Source organism: Rhamphochromis sp. 'chilingali' (assembly GCF_963969265.1).
Source record: "Rhamphochromis sp. 'chilingali' genome assembly, chromosome: 2".
NCBI classification, from domain to species: Eukaryota; Metazoa; Chordata; class Actinopteri; order Cichliformes; family Cichlidae; genus Rhamphochromis; species Rhamphochromis sp. 'chilingali'.
In genome coordinates, this window is record NC_137930.1 from 15993445 (window position 1) to 16008778 (window position 15334).

The window sequence follows — 15334 nt, forward strand, 5'->3', positions numbered from 1 at the left end:
AGTGGTCCTCAAAATGTAGCAGAATGTACTGTATGTATGTGCAGTTTGACTGCAAATAGCTTCCCTGTAATTATATGCTTGTGACTGATTAGCATCAAAAATTCAGATTAGCCTTCACAACAGTCAGCTCATTGCCATACACAGTACTCTCAAAAAATGCGCACACACAAAATACTGACTTTAAGTAATTTGATTATATCTTCCATCTAATTTTGTTACATAACTACAATATAAAACATTATATTTAAGTGAATCCAGTCAAATGAAGTTTACTTGAATGGTATGCAGGTTAGTTTATACCCAGCAGTGGTATAAACTAATGAATTACTGTAAATGTCGGGCTATAAGCCGCTACTTTTTGCACAAGCTTTGAACCCTGCGGCTTTTAGTCAGGTGCGGCTTTTCTATGGATTGTCCGTGATTTTTGTCATATCGTAAGACGATTTGTTTTGTGTGTTCCGCTGTTGTACGGCACTACGTTGCCTGGCGGAAGGATCGGGGTTCAAGAGTGGTATGTTAGTCACATGTCCGTCCACCAGGCAACGTAGTGCCGTACGAAGTAGCGCGAAAAACAAACTTCAAAGTAGCGGTACGCGTTCAGCGGGAGTCGTGGCTGATGAGCGGCGATAAACTTGCAAGTTATGCCCAAAAAGCAAGTTATGCCCAACTCCACCGGTGGATTCTGACAGCGTGGAAAAGTGTGAAAACATCCACGATCACCAACGGATTTTGAAGGGCTGGACTGCTGCATGATGGAGAGGAGGACACCGCCACGGCCCTTCTGAGGGTGTTCGACTCTGACACTGACAATGAGGATTTCTTTGGTTTTGAAAGTGACAACGAAGGAGAGAAGAAGAGTGGATGACGAAGCCATCCTGAGCCTGTTTGTATCCGACACTGGAGAAGAGGACTTTGGTGGTTTTAGTGCGTAGGAAGAAGAGAAAGATGGTGGTGAATGACTGACTTTTCTTCTTGTTAAAGCTGTGTCACTGCACCTGAGCCTAAAAGGTAGGCCGAATCTATTTTCCTGGTGTGCTGTAGGTTACTGTTATGTACTACATGTGCAAATATGTACCCATAACTTGTTTTTCAAAATATTAATAAAAGTGATGTCTCCAAACAGCCATCTCTTTCCTGACAATTCCCTTTGTGCATATTCTCTTACATATGATAAGTCAACATTGAAACACCTGCGGCTTTTGGTCAGGTGCGGCTAATGTATGTACAAAACAGGATTTTCCCCTGATTTTAGCTTGTGCGGCTAATATTTAGGTGCGCTTTGTAGTCCGGGAAATACGGTATTTGAATAAATAAACCTTTGATTATATATGTAAACTATTGCTTCATGTTAATAAAGGCAAATAATATTTTTGTAGTGTGTGAATATAATCATGCATATGGTGTTATGTGTGTGTTATGGCTGCTTGACAGTTTATAGACAACTTACTGTCTCAGCTGCTCTGCCAAATATACGTTTGTCACGCTGCGCTTTTCATCTAAGTAAGCCTGATCTCTCTGGGAACAAAACAACATGAAATTCTGTGCAAAATGTTTAGAATGCATTTCCCTGATGCAAAAACACGGTCCCTAAAATGATCGAATGATTGAAAAACTATGGTAATGATATAAAAACACTTAAAGCTGGAGCAGCTTCTTTCATCACTACTGAAGACAGCAGTGAGGGGAAAAAAAGATTCATTTTATAAAAATATTATAATATTCTCCATCATATGTTTCAGTTAATGATACTAGTGAGACTAAAAAGAATGTGTGATGTGGCGTAAAGTCTAATGAATGAACATGTTATGTTTATTTCCATAGAGAAATGGTAAATGGCCTGTATTTGTATAGCACTTTACTAGTCCCTAAGGACCCCAAAGTGTTTTACACAACCAGTCATCCACACACTGGTGATGGCAAGCTACATTGTAGCCACAGCCACCCTGGGGTGCACTGACAGAGGCGAGGCTGCCGGACACTGGCGCCACCGGGCCCTCTGACCAGTAGGCAATGGGTGAAGTGTCTTGCCCAAGGACACAATGACCAAGACTGTCCAAGCCGGGCTCGTACCGGCAACCTTCCGATTACAAGGCGAACTCTCAACTCTTGAGCCACAATGATGAGCCTGTAATGAATGTGATTTTGGATGATGACTTAGGCCCAAGGAACAAGTCTTTGAGTTACAGTCTGCTGGATTTCATGGTCTGCAGAGAAAGTCGTGTGTGATCGAAGATTCAGATCTTTGTTCTTAGATTGTTTAAAATATTTTCAATATTTGGCACTGGCATTAGCCGTTTTTGGTTGAATTTGCTTTTTTCTTTTTTTTTTCTCTCATATAATTCAGTGTCTATGCATGGCTCCACATTCAGATTTTGTCTTGTCATTTGATCATCTCCACGTTTGCAAATCAGCTGAACAATCTTTGGTATTTCTTGAGTTTTATCAGAAGTAAAGAAAACCCCTTAGAAATTTTAAATTTCAAATGATATCTAGCATCTTTCTGTTTCTATCACAGCTCCTCTGTTTCTGCTTCTCCCACACTCCATTCCACCAAACTGATCCTCTTATCAGGGATTGTGGAAAGGATTTCTGTATTCACCGTGGCAAATTCTCCACAGGGTTCCTTTTGATTTGTCTCTTCTGTGCACATGTGAGCACCGCCATCATAGTCCTTGTCTTCAATAATAATTTTTATGCCAACGACACCCAACTCTTCTTTTCCTTTCCTTTTTTTAAACACAGCTTGATGCTTCTCTGGTCGGGACCTCCAGCTGGAGATCTGCCCTGCACCTCAAGCTAAGTCTTGACAAGGCTTAGCAGCAGTTCCTTTACTGACAAGCAAGTCTTTGCTCTCTATCACTGTTTATATCACCACAGTGCCGCCTGTCAAGACTTACAAGAGTCTGGGTGCAATTCTTGAGAACTGTCACGGATAAAAAAAATTCTTTAAAAAAAATTAGGCTTGAGGACTTTTTGTAGAAGGAAAAAAAAATCAGAATTTCATTTATCTTAAAGATTCATCATCTGATCTAGGACTTTCAGTCAAACTGTCTAGAGTTCAAGTTCACTTGATTTTTGTGACGGCATCTGTACTATGAGTGTCTTTATGAAATATGTCAGAAAGAAGTTATTTTGAAAAATTTGTAAAAAAAAAAAAAAAAAAGTTTAAAAAATTCAATAAGCCTTAAATCCAAAACTACAGCACATGAAGTTATAAGTTCTATGAATTTGCAAAATTTTTCATGTCACATCATTTTACTATTTACCTGAAAACTCAGAAATATACACAAATATCTATGCTATACCTACACATACACAAAGACCTTTGATTATGAAGATGTGTTCTGTATTAATTGTTATGAATTGAACATGCTTTAGTAACATAAGGTCTAATCCATACTATATATACTTTATTATATACATATCTATATATACTCTTATTGCTACACTGTTAGGTTAGGGTAATATTGCTGTAAGCAGACAAGGTTTTTCTGAGGTTTGATATCTTTGATTTAAGAGACACATTTCTAAAAACAGGCATCATTTTTGTTAGCTTGTAAACCATTAGGGATCCAGTTCAGTATTCTGATGCAGAATTTGAAATATATGGAATAAAAGGTATGCATTTCTGCGACTGCATATGCATTTGCTTTTAAGAGTTTCTTTGTGCTGCTTTACTATACGTTTCAAGAACACACACCTTTCTGTATATGTGCTGCAAGTTGTGATGTCCCATCAGTCCTTGAACACTGGCCCAATGTCCTGCATGTGAATTGACCATTTCTCCAGGCTCTGACAGCTGGGGAGGCAGGCGAAGCGCAGCCTGCCTGGGCAGACAGCTGCTATAGCCCTTCGTCTTGCCCTCTAACAGTGAAGCCTTGTGCAACGCCTGCCTCTCCTGAATGTCAGCACTCACATAACTACCTCACGCTCACATTGCCAGCTCTGTGCATTACTCCGCAACCCCGTCTGTCCCCTCGCTCTTTTTCTTTCCAAGGGATGATCTGTCTATCTGTTGCAAATTTTCACCTCTCCTTTGTTTATGTTTCTCGCCATCTCTACTTTCTGCAGGAATGTCGGCAGGTCAAAAACTTCACCGCTGCAGGGTCAGAGCCTTGCCACGCTGTAAACATCTCGCCATATTCCCACATTCAAATCATCATCTTGTACTTTATTATATACTAAAATAATTCTTTCAGTGAGCTTGTGAACTGTGAATTTACGAAGTATTTCTCCATAAAAGATGATAATTCCTAAAAAAAAAACTGGTTTCAAATAAACACATGTGATTATTCATCTTCATAAATACAATGAAAGCACTTGTGGCATTGGGTAGGTGTGATATAACCTCATGTTTCGGAATGCAGCCTGTGTGTGTTTTCGTTTACCTTGAACAGGGTTGAACTTGCGCTCTGGAGCTTGACTCAATGTTAAGTCCAGTCAAGGAATGCTAATGTGGGAGGGCACTTCAACTAAGCTGGGCTTCCACATCAAGACGTGAAGGATGGGGTGATTCAGTGCTGCGGGAGGATCAGTCACTCTGTGCTTGCAACTTGACCAATTTCCGAGGTCAGAGGGCGTTGCTGTGAAGAATCTGAGTGGATTGACGATGCAGCTGTGTGGAGAGATGCAGTGATTTATCATTCCGGATCAAATCTGAGCAGAAGAAGGAGCAGGATGAAGGAAAGTGGAAATATCACTAAAAAAAATTATAGAAACAAATGAACCTCGTCACACTCAATGTTTGTCAATTAACACAAATGATCAGTTAATGCATACAGAACTTACTGATGAATATACACCTTCATCTTTATTATAACACACTTAACAGGAATTAAAACCATAGATTCAAGGTGCACAACGTCTCTCACAGCATATGCAATGCTGCTGCAGAATCGTGCAAAAAACTTTTTTTTATGCATGAGCATGCCTTTTCATTCCACTGAACAATGCTCTCATATATAGCTCTGTCTAGAAAAGCTCAGGTATGTGGTGCTTGTGTGAAAACAAACTGAGGTAAGGCACACACACACACACACACACACACACACACACACACACACACACACACACACACACACACACACACACACACACACACACACACGGAAAAAGTAAAGTAAGGCACAAGTGAACCTTATCAGACAATACAGAGGGTGGGAAAAGAACAAAGACAGGAACCATGACAATGACACTGACAATAAAGCAATGAATGATGGACTGTAATGCAGTTGGTTAGGCTATTTAGCAAAAAGTTCTGCAGTGAAAAAGCTATGAAAGCCCATCAATTTGCTTTATTTAATAAAACATGACTTAACACAGCACAAACTTAAGGATAAAAGTACAGTAAAGTACATTTTAATTACTCTCTAAATTCATTCCTTATCTCTGTGTTGCAAGCAATGCCTACATCTGCTGCTGGTGCAGAAATCTACTGTAGATAACGTCATAGCCATAGTTATAGCATGTGTCTGTAGGAATGGAAACATTTCTCAGAGCTTTTGGTTCATACTGACAAGATAGCATGACACAGTGGCTGCAGACTTGTTGGCTGCACGTTGTGATGTGAACTGCCCATTCCTTTACATCCTAAAAGCACTCAATTGGACTGATATCTGGGGATTGTGATGGCCATTTGAGTACACTGAACTCATTGTTCAAGAAACCAGTTTGAAATAATTTGACCTTTGTGACATTGGAGAATGGGGCCATACTTTATGTTTATGCTAAATTCTGATCCTACTACCTGAATGCTACAGCAGAAATCGAGACTCAAGCGATGGTTTTTCCATCTTCTATTGTTCAGTTCTGGTGAACCTGTGTTAACTGTAGCTTCAGTTTCCTGTCCTTAGCTGAGAGGAGTGGCAACCAGTGTGCTCTTCTGCTGCTGTATCCCATCTGCTTCAAGGTTTGCCATTTTGCATGTTCAGAGATGGTACGGTAACAAGTGTTGCTTTCGTATTTGCTTGAGGAAGTCTGGCCATCCTCCTCTGACCTCTGCAATCGACAAGACAACTTCACATATAAAATCCCAGTAGACCAGCACCTTCTGAAATACTGAGACCAGCCTGTATGGCACATTCAAAGTCACTCAAAATCACCTTTCTCCCCGATTCTGATGCTTGCCGCGGACTTAAGCAGGTGTGTACTGAGTTTCTGCCACGTGATAGGCTGATTAGATGTTTGTATTAACATGAAGTTGAACAGGTGTACCTAATAAAGTGGCCAGTAAGTATGCTCTTGGTAACAGTTTTGCATTTCGGTATCATATCTTGACAGCTATTGTTTAGTTTTGTATCCAAATAGCTGAAAAGACACAACTGTCTGTATTTCAATTCAGTTAAATGTTTTTTATATAGTACCTCATCGCAACAGTCGCCTCAACGTGCTTCATATTGTAAAGATATAGGTAAAGACCCTATAATACTACAAAGAAAATCCCACCTATTAGATGTCCTACTATGACTAAGCAGTTGGTGACAGTGGGAAGAAAAATCTGTCTTTTAACAGGAAGAAACCTCTGGCAGAACCAGGCTCAGGGACATCTGCGGTGACCGGCTGGGGGTGAGGAGAGGAAGAAAGACCCACTCTCTTCCACACTGTGAACAAGAGCCAGTCGTTAATAATAAGTATTAATAGTAATAATGATAATCAGGCCTTTTAACAATTAGTTTGGCCAAATCTCGAATAAAATGCATTAATATTAGCATTGCTAAATTCAGTTTTCAGAACAGTTCACAGTATGTGACACAATTATATTCAAAACCTATAATCTTCCTTCCCTAAGCTCTGTTTTTTAAACCAGTTAAAATACATGTAGCATGATTTACACTGTCCGAGCCCACACATAAAGCAGAGTGTGAAAGAAATGATTAGAGAAGAATGAGAGCTTGGAACTGAGAAAATCCTTGTGCCCCAGGCTGTGTCTTGAAACCTTGATCTCTTCAATGCAAATCCTTCCCAGAGGTCATAAGTATTTTCGTGGATGTGAGAGCATGTTTCGGCAACAACAATCATCTGTTCTGAATGCTCTGAAAATAAGCTATGTCATGTATGTGTGTGAATGCGGTTGTTGTTTTGTTCCGTCTTGGTGTGTTAACGTTTGGCAACTCGTTTGATGCCAATATCAACTGGTTGATCCAGCTTTGTCAGACTGCTCATTTAGACGACGTGTCTTTATGTGAATTAGGTTTCGTCTCCCACGCTTCGTTCATCATCATGTTTTCTTTGTTAAGCAGCACAAGTTCTTTCTTTTTAAAGATCCTACTGGTTATTTAATGCCGCACTAAACCTTTGTGTGTTAATCACCGTGTGAAAAAAAAGCCACACACACACACACGCGCACACAAATAGCTATCATCAATTATTTCCACTAAAGCAGTGATTTATTGCTGTGGCAGTTTTACTGCATACCCACCACTCTTTAAATGTTATTCTTACACCTGCTTTCTCCCTCTTACCCCACATTGCCCTTCCTCTCATATGTGAATTTCAAACATAAACTATTACCCTGAGGGTCAAAAAGGAAAAGGTCACCAATTTTCATGGAATGCTCAATATGTAAATTTCAAGGCAAATATCAGGATCCTACAGCCAGCAGGCACACAATTATAACCTAGATTCCTCAGTGGGAGCAGTTTAATTCCTGAGAATAGATCTTCTCATGAGTTAAGAATTAATGAAGCACATAATTTGCATGTAACTGGAAAAAAAAAACTTTGTTTCTTGTCTCCTAAGAACTTCTGTACTTGCAGATAGTTTACTTAGATTTTGCTATCACCCATTTTTATGTGCTGGCTTTTCCTCTCAGGTGCAGATAGGTATCTGTTTGTGTGTTTATGGAGCTTCCTACAGAGTAGATTGGGGTAATTACAGATCTAAAGCCTCGCATATAACAACGTGCTCTTTGTCCCACCGACAGGGTGCCTAGCGTGGGACAGGGGGTCACGGAGTGCGCTCAAACAGCAGCAGTGTAAGGATCAGATTTAAACGTCTGCTGGTGGATTGAAAGACACACAAACAGGAATGCACAGGTGGATGTGTGCATGAAGTTTTATACTTGGTCAGTAATGAGACAAACCTCAGTGGTGCCCGTTCCTGATTTATGTATTTTTTTCTAGCTAGTGTTGTGCCGTGTCATTGTCAGTGGATTTCATTTAAATGTGCAAATGTCTGAGCTAGAGGTGTATTCAAAACCAGAAAATTAGAAACAAGAAACACACACACACACACAGAAAGAATTTCAATTACTACAGCACACAAGTCATTATGATATCATTAGCAGAATTCACTACTTATCAGTGCAGAAGTGTCTAGTAGGGGTGGGTTTTGATAATCGATTTATCGATTAAAATTGATTCTGGCTTGGATAACGTGATATCGATTCATTAAAATCCTGAATCGATTTTGCCCGAAACACCAGAATCTCAGGTGAAACCTCACAAAATCTCAACAACCACCAAACAGCTAAAACAGTAAATGAGAGCAGGAACACGGATTCTGCACAAAGACGTAAACACAAAGTGCGGACCTGCCGACGGATCAGAATCAGTGAGATGTCGCCTTTCTCACCCGACGGCACGGACACGGTCGGGGCTGAAAGCCGAGAGCTCGCTGATTCTGATGTTTCGGCGGGTCCGCGCTTTGTGTTTACGCCCTTTTTGCGCTGATTCTAAAGCTGTTAGTTTTGATCTCTCTCCAAACAATATTGACCGAACCAGCAGCAAAAGAAGATCCAAACTACGCTTCACATAAACATCGTCATGAATTCCCTCTGACTTTTGCTGTTTTGCTTCCACCACACTTCATGCACAGCTCTCTCTCTCTCTCTCTCTCTCTCTCTGTACTTCAAGAACAGTTTCCCGTCTAAAAATCTGTTTTCTGCATTATTTGCTTGCTTGTTACCCACAAGTCTACCGTTGTTTACAGCGCTGTCGGCTGCTGTTTCTTTCCTTTTACTTCCGAAAAGAAAACCTCATTTCTGCTGTTCAATGGGCTTCTGAACAAATGTAAACTTTTTAAAATTATGCAAAATGCAAAACGCTTAGCCGTGTCTCTAATAAAACCGCTGTAACTTCAGAGGTAATGTTCATATGTTGATTAATGGTTTACTTTTGTTTTTGATGTACTGCAGAATATTTTTATAAAATCCCAGGCCAGGAAAATCACCTTCATGTTTTTCTGTGTTTTATCTTCAGCTACTTTGACACAGAAGCATCTGTTGTGATGCTCACACCTTTGATAAAGTCTTGCGAGTGTCAGCTTCCTTGTTATAGATACAAAAATATGTAAATGTTCTGATCTGAATTATAATTTTCCTGACTGTCTGAGGCAAAATTTCCCAGATTTAAATCGAATAGAATCAAATAGAATTGAATCGTGGATCGAATCGATTCGGGACCTTGTAAATCGGAATCGAATCGATTCTAGAAAACAGTGACGATACCCAGCCCTAGTGTCTGGTCAGGTTTCTAGTGCTGTGCAATACTGCAAATGTTGATCCAATACCAAGTACACACAGGCCCAGTCTGCAGCCTGACTGCTTTTCACTGCCTTTGTTACCTGTTGAAGTTCAGGGTCTGGCTGCTGGGCTGAGGTCGCCACACACTCCGCTTTAACATCATTCTGGCGTTTTGGCTCGCTTTCCATTAGCATGCTGTCTGTGAAGATGTTTGCAAAGAGTTGTTGTGCAAAGTTGTGTTAGTAGTTTAATCCCAGTGTTTATGTCCTGGATGCTTTTTGCACTTTGCCATCACTATCTTGTTCTTTTGTTGAATAAAAGTCAAAGTAATGTCCATATCACTGCTGTAGACCACTCAAAGTGAATCAGCTGACTGTAGCGCAAGTACCACAAGAAAACAGCAGGTTTATTTGATGTTTTTTTGTTCTTTTTATTCGCCTGGTTAACCAATAACTGAAGAACCTTTGAAGAGACATAATTGTAACTGTAATGTATTTGTGAACAAAATTAAACTTTTGTCAAATGAGTGGAGCTGTGAAACAAAAAAATATGATATGATGAGGTTCTTGCTTTGTGTCTGGGTGCTTCACTTTAATAACAATTTAGACGGTTAACATAAGGTCACTGGACAAAAGAGTGCAGATACCTGTGTGTAGAAGTGTTCTTTCAGCAGGTCTGTATGGATAGGTTTTTCAAACACCGTTACTCATGCAGCATTAACATGCTGGTGTAACACGCTGACTAAAGCCCGCCAACAGTGAGTGGCACAAAGTAGACTTAATCTGATGCAACAGCCACTCAACTATCATCTGTGAGCTGATGCAGCTTAAAGCACCTTCGGCCTCTGTGTCGTCTCCCTGAAACTCAACAAAAAGTCGAACTTTTTCCCCTTTTTGGAAAGGGGGGGGGGGGGGGGGTCAGCACTCAATGCACACAGACCTTTACCATAGGCCGCCTTGACGCTGCTCATTGCTGCATGTGTACATGTTATCCCAGTCTGCATATTTATTTCCTCTTAGCTTTGCGTTCATCCATACATTAGCATATTTTCTGATTATCTCTGCATGTGAAATGTAACTCACATATGCATAAGTGGCTCTGCAGAAAACCATGAAGAAACTGTGTAGGCGTAAACAAGCGTTGATTAAAAAAAGGTCTCTTCAGCAAAAGTGTTCTGTGAACATGTGAGTGCAGACTTCAGCGTTTCAACCGAAATCTGAAGAATCGCACGCTCGTCCCAGGCTTGAGAAACCTGTGCTACATTCAGTCTTATAAAACTCTTTGAAAACCCACTGGATGAATCAGGAATTATGCTGGTCACACTTAAACCAAGACAGCTTTTCTTTATTCCTAAAAAGGCTGGAATCTTAAAAAGTGTTCCTCCAAACAAAAATTGGATGAAGAACATAGACCTAAAATCTCCTTAGAACAAATACAATGCAAAATGTTGTTCGCCGCATTCACATCCGCAAAGAAGACTATTACAAAGCAATGGTTCAGTCCTGACATTTGTATGGAATCATTCTGGATACGATGTCTTATCCGTGTTAAATCACGTTTTAAATCAATAAAATGTTAATCATAAAAAAAAGAACATAGACCTAAAAGAAAAAAAAAAACAGACACAGATCCAGCATGCACAAAAAACATAAACATAGGATTCTTCATGCAGACAGGAAATAGAAAAGCTGCTGTCAGGTATTAAATTTTAAATGGAAGGATGACGCTCAGCGATAGTTTGTTTAATAACTGCAATATCTTGTTTCATCACTCGTCCGCACGTCCAATGAAAAAGATTGTTATGAAAAGTAATGTCAGCTGGCCAGACGCTATCAGACTCTCACGCCGACATATCAGTTAACAAAGATTTGCAAACTTATCAGGTTACAAGGGTAGCTGGTGAAACATGAATAGGACATAACATGCAAGAGCGCAAACATCTGTGTCAACAAAAGTTAAGAGCACAGGGGAAAACTGGCGAAAATGGAAAAGGGTCCAAAAAAAGAAGAAAATAGGGCAGTGTTGATTCCTCGAATGGAGAGAGAGCCATCTTTGCGTTCAGCCACACACACACACACACACACACACACACACACACACACGCTTCTGTGCAGGTGGTTCTCACAATAAGACTTGCTGAGTGAAGTACTTGTGTGAGATTAATAGTTGTGATAAAGCTGTAATGAGCGAGCGAGTGAGGCGGAATAAGTGGGGAGAGAGAGTTTTTGAGAGGGGAACCCACCTGACTGTCTGCCAACAGGATGTCAGCGGTCTCTAGATTATTGGCTATACATACCGCAGCCTATGAAAATACTGCATTCAGTGACTGATGCTGACAGCCTGACCAGAGGGCGGTTACTGTGTGGATGAATGTGTCTGCCTTCATTTAGGCTTTTGATGTTGCCAAAATCAATTTCTTTTACCAAAGTCCTGCAAATGACATGACAGTGGATTTCTTTAGGTCTCCCAGAGGAAACAAATCATTGCTCTTCACTGCCCTGTTATCAAATTTTCAGCGCATCTCTGATGGTCTGATTTTTGCAGCTGGAAGTAGAGGCGAGTAGATCGACCCGAATATCGATAGCATCGATACAAACACTGATATTAGAAAAGATTCAAAATGCATAAAAAACTGTAAAGTGTGGAGGTTTTTTGTAATTATCTGGCGAGTAAAAATCACACTACTTTATAGCTTAAAAGTATTGGTATTAGCAATGCTGGCTTTTTATTCAAACTGGGAATTGGATACAAAAATTTGTAGTATTTCACAGCACTATCTGAAACCTTAGGGCATGCAGCACAATGAGCTCCAAAGACACATGACCTTCCTCTCCAATAATAACCCCAGGAATAACCTCTGCTCAGCTCTACGCTTCCTATACTTAAAGTCCCCTTTTACACATGCCCATTTTAACTTGAAGGCTCAGCTGACCAGATCAGTAAATAATTACAGGCAGCCAGGCAGACTAGTGCTATAATTGACTCTACAGCAAGGTGAGATATGGTGATGGAGAGAGTCCCACTAACCAAACTGAGCTCGTTGCAGTTCTCCTGAGGACAAATTAGGTTCAAACACAACCTACTTCACTTACAGAGTAGTCTGACACCCTGGCTGACAAAGTAAACCAAGAGATTGACAGTATAATTCAGAGCAAATTTACAATAATGGCTGCCCACGGCGTGGTCACTCTTTGCCCTTGGCTGTTTCCTTATTTTTAAATGGGTCGACAACACCTGCATTAGGTGCACTTCTGCTGAGGCAGTTTGCAAGAACCAGGAGGCGGAAGGAGGCACTTGCCTCCATGACTTTCTCAAACTCTCATCAGCCTCTGGCTCTCACTTGAAGCACTTTAACGTGTGGCCATTCGACAAGATGTGCTTGTTTGATCTTGTGACCTTGTCCCAGCATACCCATTCCAGCTGAGTGACGCTTCTCAGGGCTCCGCAGTTCAAGGCAAGGAGCGCAACACATATAGCAGACGGCGCTGTCACACCGGCTGTGAAGGGCATTTCATTTACTGCTTCGCTGTAGATTAAATTCTGGAGGCTGTCGTGCACAGTGGCTGTATTTATAAGCAGCACGGAAAGTTGATTAATGTGAGACGTGGCCAACCGAGAAGAAAGCCTGACTTCATTAAGATTTAGAGGGGAGGGGTGTAGATAATATAATGCAAACTCCTCATGTAAAGACTTGGACTTGAAATGAAGGATGAATAAATCACCTGTGGCAAATAGAAAAGTGGGTCACATGGCAAACAGCACGACTTGTCAACATCTCACATGTCATTCCTCTGTTTTGACTTCAACAGCTGCTGTTTTCACGCCTTTCGATGAGCATGGGCTGGATTGCTATTTAGTCAAAAGATCAAACGTCTCTGCAGCAATAACAGTTTTATCTGTGTGCTTGTTTCTTTTTGCCACATTAAAAATGTTGGTTTTTCAGTGGGTTTTTTTTTTGTTTTTTGTGCTTTTGTACTGATATTGCATAAGTGCCAAGTGAAGGACCTCATTTATAGTAAGTGATATTCTACCAGTGTTGTTTTTTCATGCAAGGTTAAAATTTAAAAAAGCACGTCTGAAACTGTATTCCAGTGGGTGATGGTAGTAAGGTGATAGTTGTGAGTCTCCTGTTTCACCTGCACAATTCATTAAAGGAGACACCGTTAAAGTCCTGGTCACTTTCAGACACAGCAAAACTTCAGCATAAAAAAAAGATAATAGAAATAAAGGCATTTGGTGAGTTAGGCATGCATTACGCTCGCTCCTCACCCATCCTTGGTATTTTAAACTCATGCAGTTGTATTGAAAGTGTACAATATTCACATCAAAATTTACTGACTACCCGGTTACTATTACAGGTTAGTGAGCAGCAGGAGTTGATGTTTTATTTGAGCCTGTTAGCATTTGTCAATCTCTAGTGTGTTTGTGTGTCTCCGTGAGTATTCATGTTGTGTGCCTGTCGAACAGATGCTGTTGCCTCAGACTCTCTTTGGTGTCCTGTGGGAGTCCTTCATGTTTATTTCATCAGTTCTAGTATTGCAGAAGTATCACCTCATCCAGCTCTTGCAAGGAGGCTTCATTGTTTTGTTTTGTTTTTTGGTGAGTGCCTTTGTGTGAATGCATAATGAAATCATTATGCACAAGAGGGAACAGTGTGAACAGTGACACCAGTCAGCCGCAGCATTAAAACCACATGCTTAATGCTGTGTAGGTTTCCTTCTTGCTGCCAAAAGACCCGTGACCTGTCGGGGATTAGATGTAAAACAGCAGCATTCAGGAGTCTCGGCTCCACCCACCTGCTGATCAAGTATTAAAGAGAGAGTAGTCTTCAGTCGGTCCTCAAAACCTCTTAAACCAATTATATGAACCCATTATATGAACGTTTGATCTGTGACACATGCTGAGGTACCCTAGCAGGGAACAAAAATAAAAATATTGGTGTGGGAATATTCATAAATAGCAAAATATAATTTGTCAATGATGCTCATGAACATTACAAATAAAGTATATTTGGGGCAATGCAATGTGGGCACCCTCTGTTGGTTTATTGGTCTTTTTTTGTAGTGGTCAAAAAACATTTAAAAATAAGTAACACCAGGGCTCCTTTGTGGCAACATTAAACATGTGAAATAGGGTTGCGTATACGTTACACTTCTGTTCCGGATTATAAAATGACCCCTACTCTGATACAACTGTACAGTCCCATTAATAAAATACATCATGATTATGTTGTTCTATAGTGTTACTGCAATGCTGCATGGTGTAGTTGTTTTCCAAACACAAAGCAATGGTGTTACAATGTCATGAACATTAGCATTATGTAGTGAAGCTTATGTGTAAGCTCAGTGAGGAAGATTTGCAGTCACACATCTGTCTGCTTCCCTGTCTGCTAATCTAAGCTTTCAAGCTCATTGTGACATCACTGGTGTAGTCCAATCATCTTTCTCCTTTAAGCTAATCAGCCTCCACTCCACATACTTTGAATCTCACTGTTCATCTGTCATTCTCCCTACATGCAACTTACATCCTCTCCATCTCCACCTCCACCTTGTTACTAAGGCTCCTCCATCCTCATCTCTACTACCTCACTGCTGGGATTACGTTCTGCTGTGACGGGCCATCGGCGTCTAATCGCCAAACACCTTAATTGAATTATGTATATCAATAAATCATGTTCAATTACTTCTAATAATCCGGCCCAACAATTTCAATTTGTCATCATGTTATGTTTTAAGGTCTTTGATCACTTTTATTATCCAATGATAACCGACATGCTCAGAAGCACCTGGATTACTTACTTACTTCCCTTTTCAGTTGTTTTATCCAGACAGTTTTAGAAAAAAAATATGCATAGATTATGTGATCACACTGCTT

The 15334-nt window shown here is 40.4% G+C and overlaps 1 protein-coding gene across 1 annotated transcript in view; it reads right to left on the minus strand.

Moving 5' to 3' along the window:
- LOC308392033 (sterile alpha motif domain-containing protein 3-like) overlaps nucleotides 1–15334 on the minus strand; it is a 63609-nt gene that overhangs the window by 25408 nt on the left and 22867 nt on the right. The window contains exon 2 of the mRNA XM_080874876.1: nucleotides 4389–4615. The gene's annotated coding sequence lies outside the window, so the exon portion shown is untranslated. The remainder of the gene's footprint in view (nucleotides 1–4388; nucleotides 4616–15334) is intronic.